This window comes from Tamandua tetradactyla, chromosome 12 (assembly GCF_023851605.1).
Source record: "Tamandua tetradactyla isolate mTamTet1 chromosome 12, mTamTet1.pri, whole genome shotgun sequence".
NCBI classification, from domain to species: Eukaryota; Metazoa; Chordata; class Mammalia; order Pilosa; family Myrmecophagidae; genus Tamandua; species Tamandua tetradactyla.
In genome coordinates, this window is record NC_135338.1 from 97,294,574 (window position 1) to 97,305,767 (window position 11,194).

Genomic DNA, 11,194 nt, shown 5'->3' on the forward strand with positions numbered 1-11,194 from the left:
TCAAGGCATTTACCGCAACTGCAACCAAATGCAGGTTTTTCCCCCTAATCTTCCCTTCCACTGTGTAAATTCTCACAAGGACTGACTGTGTGTATATCTCGTCCTGGGCGCCATTCCAGGGCCTGGCTGGGGCTTGGTGGGAACAATCAGCACTTAAGTAGATGCCAGCCCATAAAGGCTCATATATGCCAAGTAAATCAGCCCCTTACTGACCCCAGGACAGAGGTCCTGCGATCATCCTGTTTTGCTGATGAGGAGACTGAAGCACAGAGAAGACAGCCACGCACTGGTGCCTCAGACAGCTGGGATTTGAGCCCAGGGAGCAGGCTCTCCGGCCGAGGCCCTCAACAAACCTGCAGAAGCTGCTTCCAGGCCCCGTGGTGAGCACTAAGCAGGCGGTTGCTGAGGGGCCTGGACCCACAGCCTCTCCTCCAGGGCCCTCCCGGCCGCTCCTTTCCTGGTGACCTTTTTTCTATCATGTTTGCCAAGCCCAGCTTCAGCAGTTTCTGCTTGGAGAGAAAATATCACTGCTCTTCCTTTATTTATCAAGCGCTACCACTTCCAAATGAACCAGGCTTAACGCTTTAGGGTACTATCTCATTTAATCCTCTCAATAACTCCCACGAGGCAGCTACCATTATTGCCATTCCATTTTGCAGGGAAGAAGACAAGGCTCCGCTAAGAAAATGAAGTTGACCGATATCCAAAAGCACCCTCAAAATCCTGGGCCGGGATCTGAACCCAAGCACTCTATGATGCCAGGCCTTTCTGCACGTCCACTGCAAACCTGCAGGCAGGGAAGTGAGTTCGGGAAGACAGGAAGCCAACCCTGGTTGCCAGTTTACTACTGAGCCACCCTGGAGAGGTCGGTACAAGGTCCCAACCACACGCTGATGTCCAACCCTCCAAGACTAGTCAGAAACCAGAGCGCAAGTGCAATAACATTTTTCCTGATGCTCCCTCCTTTGCGCTTGACCACAGGAACCCCCAAGGGAGTTGAGCAAGAAGACCCAGGATAAGGAGATGGGGGGGGGGGGTAGTTCAATAATTTCCTCTTCTGCAAAATGAGGCAGTAAGAGCACCAACCTCACAAAATTGCTGCCAGGGGTCAATGAACTCCCTGGGTAAAGCACTGAGAGCAGCAGAGTCCTTGCTCAAAAACTGTGAGGCATCAGGATTCTCACGTCAGGGCCTGAGTGAAGGCTCAACCCAGGGCATTTGTCCCGGACTGACAGGACCTGCCCTACTAGGCCTCGGAAGGCCAAAGGTCCTGATCCCTCCTGAGCTTCTTCTCCAGATTCATTTGGGGTCAGCTCCTGCCTTGCCAGGTCTCCAGGTAGCACATCTGCGATAAAATTGGGGTGTGAACTCCAGACCTGTGTGTGACTTTCTGGAGGAGAGGCATTTGCTCCTTTTCTAATCAGGCTTCATATTTCAGGGGATAAATTGTTGTAACAAACCTGTTAAAAGGCAGGTGGAAAGGGCATGGGTGGAAATGCAAATCGTTTCATGTGTGTGCTGGACAGGAAGCTCGCTTATGGGAAGACACTGTACCCATCCAACTTTGTGTCCCTAGCATGGCACCTGGCCCACACAGGAGGACATTGGTTGTTTTTTGTCCCTCCTGTGCTCCTGGCCTGGACTGAGAAAAGCACGCAGTCCCTGAAGCGGTGACGGGGTTATTAGCTAAGTTGAGCCAACCAGGGCATGCCCTCCTAAAACATTAACAGTATGTCTTTCGTATCATCAAATCTAGTCAATGTTGAAATTTACAATGGCAAGAGTTCCCTCTTTGCTTTAGCTAATTTAGGTTGGAATTTCTGTCACGTGGAATGGAAAGAGACCTCACTGATTGAGGACCATTAAATATTTGCAGAACAAATGAATGACCTTTTTAAAGCCGTCTTCAGCTCAATTTTGCTTAAATCAATTTCACGGAGAAGAGACTAGGCTATAAATATAATTCTGCATTTGAAAAGTGCTTTGTACTTTGTAATTTGTAAACCCTTAAAATTTTACCTTACTTCCACGACAATCTATGACACTGGAGGGATCTATGATACAGAAAAGTATTTCAAAAGGAAGCTTGATATAGTGCCATAAATTGAAAACTCCTTTCACCGGTCATGAAAGCAACTTTAATATATACAGCTATATAACACTATTTGAGCATAATTTATATATTAAAATATATAACATATTTAGGAAGAGGGCCGTGGCAAGATGGCAGAGTAGGTAGCTCGAGGAAATCAGTCCCTCCACCAAAACAACTACTGAACTGGTAGAATGTATGAATCAACAATTTGGGAACTCTGGAATTCAATGGTGCTGTGCAGCATCTAAGGGGAGCTGGAGGGAGAGGCTGGTAATTTGCTATGAACTCTGGTGGATTTTACCCTCTGTGCAGTGTCTGCCGACCTCCCATCCCCCAACTGCATGGCAGGCAGCAGTGGGGACTGCGGCCCAGGATGCTGGAGAAATGTGCTGGTGCCGGGTGGGCTGTAAGGATGTGAGCTCATCACTAATCAATGGTTTTGATCAACTATTCGAATCTCTGGGGGGCCAACTTTGGTGGCAGTCACTGTTCCCACGCCCCTCAGGCAAAAGCATCAGAGGAGTCTTAAAGAGGCAGTAACTTTTTCTATCTTTTTTTTCTTCCCACTCCCTGTTTGGGAGGAAAAACAGATTTGGAAAAGTCAGAAATTGGTGGCTCCAGCCCTCAACAACAGCAAGACATACAAACAAATAACAACCACAAAAAACCCCAGCCCACTAGCAACCCTAGAGGAGTGGGAGAACTAGATTTCCAGAGTAAAAACAACCTAGTACTCTGACTATCCACTTCTCCACAAAGCACACAGAGAAGCAGGAAAGTAGGGTCCATTTACAGGAAGAAAAAAATGCACCAGAAACCATCCCTGAAAAAGCTCATACATTAGAAGTATTAGCCAAGGACTTTAAACCAACCGTCTTAAATATGTTCAATAAGCTAAAGGAATCCATATACCAAGAACTAAAGGAAATTAGGAAAATGTTTTCTGAACAAAATAAGCAGATGGAAAAACGAACCAAACAAATTTTGGAGCTGCAAAGAACAGAAATTAAAATGGAAAAAAACTCATTAAATGGATTCAGCAGTGGTTATGAACAGGCAGAAGAAAGGATCGGCAAACTTGAAAACAAGACAATTGTTCTTTTGGATCAGACAGCACAAAACTTGAAAGGGTCTGGGCCCTGAAGAAAAGGAGGGGGCACATAGGACATGGAGATACACAGAGCAATGTACCATTTTTAAGCTCTTGATTGGCAGATCCAAGGAACAGGGTCCTGCTCTGAAAAGGATTTTTCTTTTTCATTTTTGTGGCTGTGTTTCTACAGCTTGACTACTCTCTGGATATAGCTGCAAGGCTTCTCAGGCTCCAACTGCCTGAATTGCAGAATTAAGCTTGTTTGAGAGCTTGTCTGGTGGCTGTGCCTTCCCCAGGAGAGAGGTGGGGCCCAGCTCAGGTGGAATCCCTCCCTCAAGGAGTTCAGACCCCGGGTCTGGAAAACTGAAGCGATTAAAGCCAGCCTACAACCTCTCCTCTATCTCCACCACGCCCCCAGCAGGGACAGTTTGCTGAAGTTAAAGGCACCACATCACCTTATACTGGTGGGACCCACAGGCAGTCAAAGCCACATACTGGGCAGGACAGAAAAAACAAAGAATCTAGAGCTTCATAGGAAAGTCTTTCAACCTGCTGGGTCTCACCCTTAGGGAAAACTGATTCAGGTGACTCTTTCCTCCTGAGAAGAGGCCAGTTTGGTCTGGGAAAATCTAACTGGGGTCTATAATACCTAAGTAGATCCTCCTAACGGGGGGAAAAAAAGGCACCATATAGGCAGGGCAAGAAACAAAAACTGAAAAATTCTGATCTGTTAAACAAAACCTAAACTAGAGGTCTAGAATAAGCTGAACTGAATGTCAAAGAACAGATAAAGGACAAAATCATCCAGCAAGAAAATCCTAGGTAAAAAAGTGAAAACAATCTCCAAATGAACTATTTAAGGAAATTAAATGTCTAGACGCCAGCAAAAAATAATGAATCATACTAGGAAAATTGAAGATATGGCCCAGTCAAAGGAACAAACCAACAATTCAAATGAGATACAGGAGTTGAAGGAATTAATTCAGAATGTTCAACCAGACATGGAAAATCTCATCAAAAATCAAATCAGTGACTTGAGGGAGGATATAAAGAACACAAGGGATGAACAAAAAGAAATCGAAAGTCTGAAAAAACAAATCACAGAACTTATGGGAATGAAAAGCACAGTAGAAGAGATAAAAAAAATGGAAACCTACAATATTAGATGTCAAGAGGCAGAAAATAGGATTAGTGAACTGGAGGATGGGACATCTAAAATCTGATAAGCAAAAGAAAATATAGGGGAAAGAATGGAAAAATATGAATAGGGACTCAGGGAATTGAGTGACAACATGAAATGCATGAATATATGTGTTGTGGGTGTCCCAGAAGGAGAAGAGAAGGGAAAAGGAGGAGAAAAACTAGTGGAGGAAATTATCACTGAAAATTTCCCAACTCTTATGAAAGACTTAAAATTATAGATCCAAGAAGTGCAGCATACTCCAAACAGAACAGATCCAAATAGACATTCTCCAAGGCACTTACTAATCAGAATGTCAGATGTTAAAGAGAGAAAGAGAATTTTGAAAGCAGCAAGAGAAAAGCAATCCATCACATACAAAGGAAGCCCAATAAGACTATGTGTAGATTTCTCAGCAGAAACCATGGAGGTGGGAAGACAGTAGTATGATGTATTTAAGATACTAAAAGAGAAAAACTGCCAATGAAGAATTCTATATCCAGCAAAACTGTCCTTCAAAAAGGAGGGGGAAATTAAAACATTTTCAGAAAAAATTACTGAGAGAATTTGTGACCAAGAGACTGGCTCTGCAAGAAATACTAAAGGGAGCACTAGAGACAGATAGGAAAAGACAGCAAAGAGAGGTGTGGAGAAGGGTGTAGAAATGAAGACTATCAGTAAAGGTAAAAAGAAGAAAAATTAGATATGACATATAAAATCCAAAAGGCAAAATGGTAGAAGAAAGTACTGCCCTTACAGTAATAACATTGAATGTTAATGGATTAAACTCCCCAATCAAAAGATATAGACTGGCAGAATGGATTAAAAAAGCAGGATCCATCTATATGCTGTCTACTGGAGACGTGTGTTAGATCTAAGGATAAACAGGTTGAAAGTGAAAGGTTGGGAAAAGATATTTCATGTAAACAACAATCAGAAAAGAGCAGGAATAGCTATACTAATATCCAACAAATTAGACTTCAAATATAAAACAATTAAAAGAGACAAAGGACAATATGTATTAATAAAAGGAAAAATTCAACAATATTTGATTACATATTGTTATGTAATCAAAAATAGGATTAGTGAACTGGAGGACAAGAAGACACAACAACCGTAAATATTAATGCACCAAGCCAGAGTGCTACAAAATACATGAGCAAACACTGAATAGAGAAATAGTCACATCTATTATAATAATTGGAGACTTCAATTCCCCACTCTCATCAATAGAAAGAACATCTAGACAGAGGATCAATAAAGAAACAGAATTTGAATAATACAATAAACAAACTATACTTAACAGACATTTATAGAACATTATACCCCACAACAGCAGGTTACACTTTCTTCTCAAGTTCTCATGGATCATTCTTAAGGATAGACCATACACTGGATCACAAAGCAAGTCTCAATAAATTTAAAAATATTGAAATCATACAAAACAGTTTCTCATATCATAAAGGAATGAAGTTGGAAATCAATAATAGGTAGAGGGTCAGAAAATTCACAAATATGTGGAGGCTCAACAACACACTCTTAAACAACCAGTGTGTCAAGGAAGAAATTTTTTAAAAATCGGTAAATATCTCGAGACAAATAAAATGAAAACACAAGTATCTAAATTTATGGGATGCAGTAAAGGCAGTGCTAACAAGGAAATTTATTGCCTTAAATGCCTATATTAAAAAAGAAGAAAGAGCAAAAATCGAGGAATTAACTGTTCACTTGGAAGAACTGGAGAAAGAACAGCAAACTAACCCCAACGCAAGCAAAAGGAAAGAAATAACGAAGATTAGAGCAGAAATAAATGAAACTGAGAACATGAAAACAATTGCTAAAATCAACAAAACCAGAAGCTGGTTCTATGAGAAACTCAATAAGATTGATGGACCCTTAGCGAGGTTGACAAAAAGAAGAAGAGGGAGGATGCAAATAAATTAAATCAGAAATGGTAGAGGAGACACAACCACTGACCCCGCAGAAATAAAGGCAGTAATGAAAGAATTCTATGAACAACTTTATGCTAATAAGCTAGACAATGTAGATGAAATGGACAACTTCCTAGAAAGGCATGAACAACCAACATTGACTGGAGAAGAAATAGACGACCTCAACAGACCAATCACAAGTAAAGAAATTGAATTAGTCATGAAGAAACTCCTAAGAGTGTGGGCCACAGTGGCTCAGCAGGCAGAGTTCTCGCCTGCCATGCGAGAGACCCAGGTTTGATTCCTCGTGCCTGCCCTTTTAAAAAAATTAATTAAAAAAGAAGAAGAAGAAGAAGAAGAAACAGCTCCCAAGAAAGAAAAGTCCTGAACCAGATGGCTTCACATGTGAATTCTATCCAATGTTCAAGAAAGAATTAGTACCAATCCTGTTCAAACTCTTTAAAAAAATTGAAGAGGAGGGAAAGCTATCTAACTCATTCTATGAAGCCAACATCACCCTCAGACCAGAGCCAGACAAAGATACTACAAGAAAAGAAAATTACCGAACAATCTCTAATAAATATACATGCAAAAATCCTCAACAAAATTCTTGCAAATTGAACCCAGCAGCACATTATATGCCATGACCAAGTAGGATTCATCCCAGGTATGCAAGGATGGTTCAACATAAGAAAATCAATTAATTTAATACACCATAACAACAAATCAAAGCAGAAAAAACTACAAGATCATCTCAGTTGATGCAGGAAAGGCATTTGACAAAATTGAACATCCTTTCTTGTTTGATATCCTATCAAAGGATAGGTGTTCTAGTTTGCTAGCTGCCAGAATGCAATATACCAGAAACGGAATGGCTTTTAAAAAGGGGAATTTAATAAGTTGCTAGTTTACAGTTCTAAGGCCGAGAAAAATGTTCCAATTAAAATGAGTCTATAGAAATGTCCAATCAAAGGCATCCAGGGAAAGATACCTTGGTTCAAGAAGGCCAATGAAGTTCAGGGTTTCTCTTTCATCCGAGAGGGCACATGGTGAACACAGTCATGGTTTCTCCCTCAGCTGGAAGGACACATGGCGAGCACAGCATCATCTGCTATTTTTCTCTCCTGGTATTCTGTTTCATGAAGCTCCCTGGGAGGCATGTTCCTTCTTCATCTCCAAAGCCCTGGCTGATGGACTCTCTGCTTTGTGGTGCTGCAGCATTCTCTGCTCTCTCCAAATCTCCCTCATTCTCCAAAATGTTTCCTATTTTATAGGACTCCAGAAACTTATCAAGACCCACCCAAAGTGTGGAGACATGTCGTCACCTAAGCAGCTTAACAACCACTCTTGATTAAATCACATCTCCAAGGAGATGATCTGATTACAGTTTCAAACATGCAGTATTGAATAGGGATTATTCTGCCTTTATGAAATGGGATTTTGATAAAAACATGGCTTTTCTAGGGTCCATACATCCTTTCAAACCAGCACAATAGAAATAGAAGGAAACTTCCTCAACATGAGAAAGGGAATATATGAAAAACCCACAGCTAACATCATCCTCAATGGGGAAAAATTGAAAACTTTCCCCTAAGATCAGGAACAAGACAAGGATATCCACTGTCACCATTGTTATTCAACATTTTGTTGGAGATTCTAGCCAGAGCAATTAGACAAGAAAAAGAAATGCAAGGTATCAAAACTGGAAAGAAAGAAGTGAAATTCTCACTGTTTGCAGATGATATGACACTATATGTCAAAAACCGTGAAGAATCCACAGCAAAACTACTCGAGCTAATAAATTAGTACAGCAAAGTGGCAGGTTGCAAGATCAACACTCAAAAATGTGTAGCATTTCTATACACTAGTAATGAGCAATCTGAGGGAGAAATCAAGAAAAAATTCCATTTACAATTGCAACTAAAAGAATAAACTATTTAGGAATAAATTTAACTAAGCATACAAAAGACTTATAAAAAGAAAACTACAAGAAACTGCTAAAAAAAATCACAGAAGACCTAAATAAATGGAAGGGTATACCATATTCATGGATTGGAAGACTAACTATAGTTAAGATGTCGATTCTACCTAAATTGATTTACAGATTCAATGCAATACCAATTAAAGTCCCAAAAACTTACTTTTCAGAAATAGAAAAGCCAATAGCCAAATTAATCTGGTAGGGCAGGGTGCTCTGAATAGCTAAAAATATCCTGAGAAAGAAAAATGAAGTCAGAGGTCTCACACTACCTGACTTTAAGGTTTATTACGAAGCTACAGTGGTCAAAATGGCATGGTGTGGTGGGCCATTGTGGCTCAACAGGCAGAGTTCTGGAGACCCGGGTTCATTTCCCAGTGCTTGCCATGTAAAAACAACAACAGCATGGTGCCTGGAAAACTGGATATCCACATGCAAATGAATGAAGGAGGATCCATATCTCACACCCTATACAAAAATTAACTCAAAATGGACCAAAGACCTGAACTTTAGATCTAAGACCATGAAACTTTTAGAAGAAAATGTAGGGAAATATCTTATAAATCTTACAATAGTAGGTGGTTTCCTAGATCTTACACCCAAAGCATGAGCATTGAAGAAAGAACTAGATAAATAGGAACTCCTCAAAATTAAACACTTTAATTTTAATTCAAAGAAATTTGTTAAGAAAGTAAAAAGACAGCCTACACAATGGGAGACAATATTTGGAAACGACATCTCACATAAGAGTCTAGTATCCAGAATATGTAAAGAAATTGTTCAACTCAACAACAAAAAGACAAACAACTCAATTACAAAAATAAGCAAAAGACATGAACAGACACTTCTCAGAAGAGGAAATACAAATGGCTAAAAGGCACATGAAAAGAACCTCAACTTCCTGGGCTATTAGGGAAATGCAAATCAAAACCACAATGAGATATCATCTCACACCCACCAGAATGGCCATTATCAATAAAACAAAAAACAACAAGTGCTAAAGTGGATGTGGAGAAAGAGGCACTCTTATCCACTGTTGGTGGGAATGTAAAATGGTACAACTGCTGTGGAAAGCAGTTCCTCAGGAAGAAAAGTATAGAATTGCCATATGACCCAGTAATACCATTGCTAGGTATCTATTCAGAGGACATGAGAGCAAGGACACGAATGGATATTTGCACACCAATGTTTACAGCAGCATTATTTACAATTGCCAAGAAATGGAAACAGCCCAAATGTCCATCAACAGAAAAGTGGTTAAACAAGCTGGGCATATACTTATGATGGAATAGTATGCAGCTGTAAGACAGAATAAAGTCATAAAGCATATAACAACATGGATGGACCTTGCTGACATTATGCTGAGTGAGATTAGCCAAAAAACAAAGGGACAAATACTGTATGGTCTCACTGATATGAACTAACATTAGTGAATGAACTTGGAGAATTTCAGTTAAGAACAGAGGCCATCAAGAGATAGGAATAGGGTAGATTTTGGGTAATTGGAGCTGAAGGGATACAGATTATGCAACAGGAGTGATTGTAAAAATTCAGAAATGGATAACACAATACTACCTAATTGTAGCACAATAAGTTAGAACACTGAATGAAGCTGAATGTGAGAATGATAAGAGGGAGGAGGGTTGGGGGCACAAATGAAACCAGAAGGAAAGATAGATGATAAAGACTGAGATGGTATAATCTAGGAATGCCTAGAGTGTACAATGATAGTGACTAAATATACAAATCAAAAAATGCTTTTACATGAGGAAGAACAAAGGAAAGTCAATAATGCAGGGTGTTGAAAATAGATGGTAAGTCATATTTTAAAACTTTAACTTATGTGTGGGACTAAAGAAAAAAGTTTATTTGGTACAAAATTTATATTTTGACTAGTGCATTTCCTAATATAACTTATGTGGACAGTTTAATTGAATACCATAAGTACATGGAACCTTGAATAGGACTTGAGATTTTGTAGGTTTGTCCAGAGTGATTTAAACAGTGGATAAAAAAGTTTTTGCAAAGTCTCCTTGGGGAAATAGTGAGAAAGGGGGAAAATTCAACTTCCCCATTTGGAGAATTCCTGATATTCTCACAAGCTTTGGGTACAACCAAACAAATAGGCTGAGCCCTCAATCTTGGGGTTTGTTCATATGAAACTTATCCCCGCAAAGGACAGGGTAAGCCTACTTAAAATTAAGCCTAAGAGTCACCCCTACAGAACCTCCTTTGTTGCTCAGATGTGGCCTCTCTCTCTCTCTCAGCCAACATGGCAAGCAAACTCACCACCCTCCCCCTTCTACATAGGACATGACTCCCAGGGGTGTAAACCTCCCTAACAATGTGGGACAGAAATCCTAGAATGAGCTAGGACTCAGCATCAAAGGATTGAGAAAACCTCTTGACTGAAAGGGAGCAGAGAGAAATGAGACAAAATAAAGTGTCAGTGGCTGAGAGATTTCAAACAGAGTCAAGAGGTTATCCTGGAGGTTATTCTTACACATTTTATAGATATCCCCTTTTTAGTTTAAGGTGTATTAGAGATGCTAGAGGTAAGTGCCGGAAACCATAGAGCTGTGTTCCAGTAGCCATGTTTCTTGAAGATGATTGTATAATGATACAGCTTTCACAATGTGACTGTGTGATTGTGAAAACCTTGTGTCTGATGCTCCTTTTAACTATGATATTGACAGATGAGTAAAAAATATGGATTAAAATAAATAAATATATAATAAGAGGAACAAATGTTAAAATAAATTGAGTTGATTGGAATACTAGTGAACAATGAGAGCGAGTAATTCGGGGTATAGAAAAAAATATGGGGAACAAAAGTTAAAATCTATTGAGTAGATGGAAATGCTGGTGGTCAATGAGAGGGAGGGGTAAGCAGTATGGTATGTGTGTTTTTCTTTTT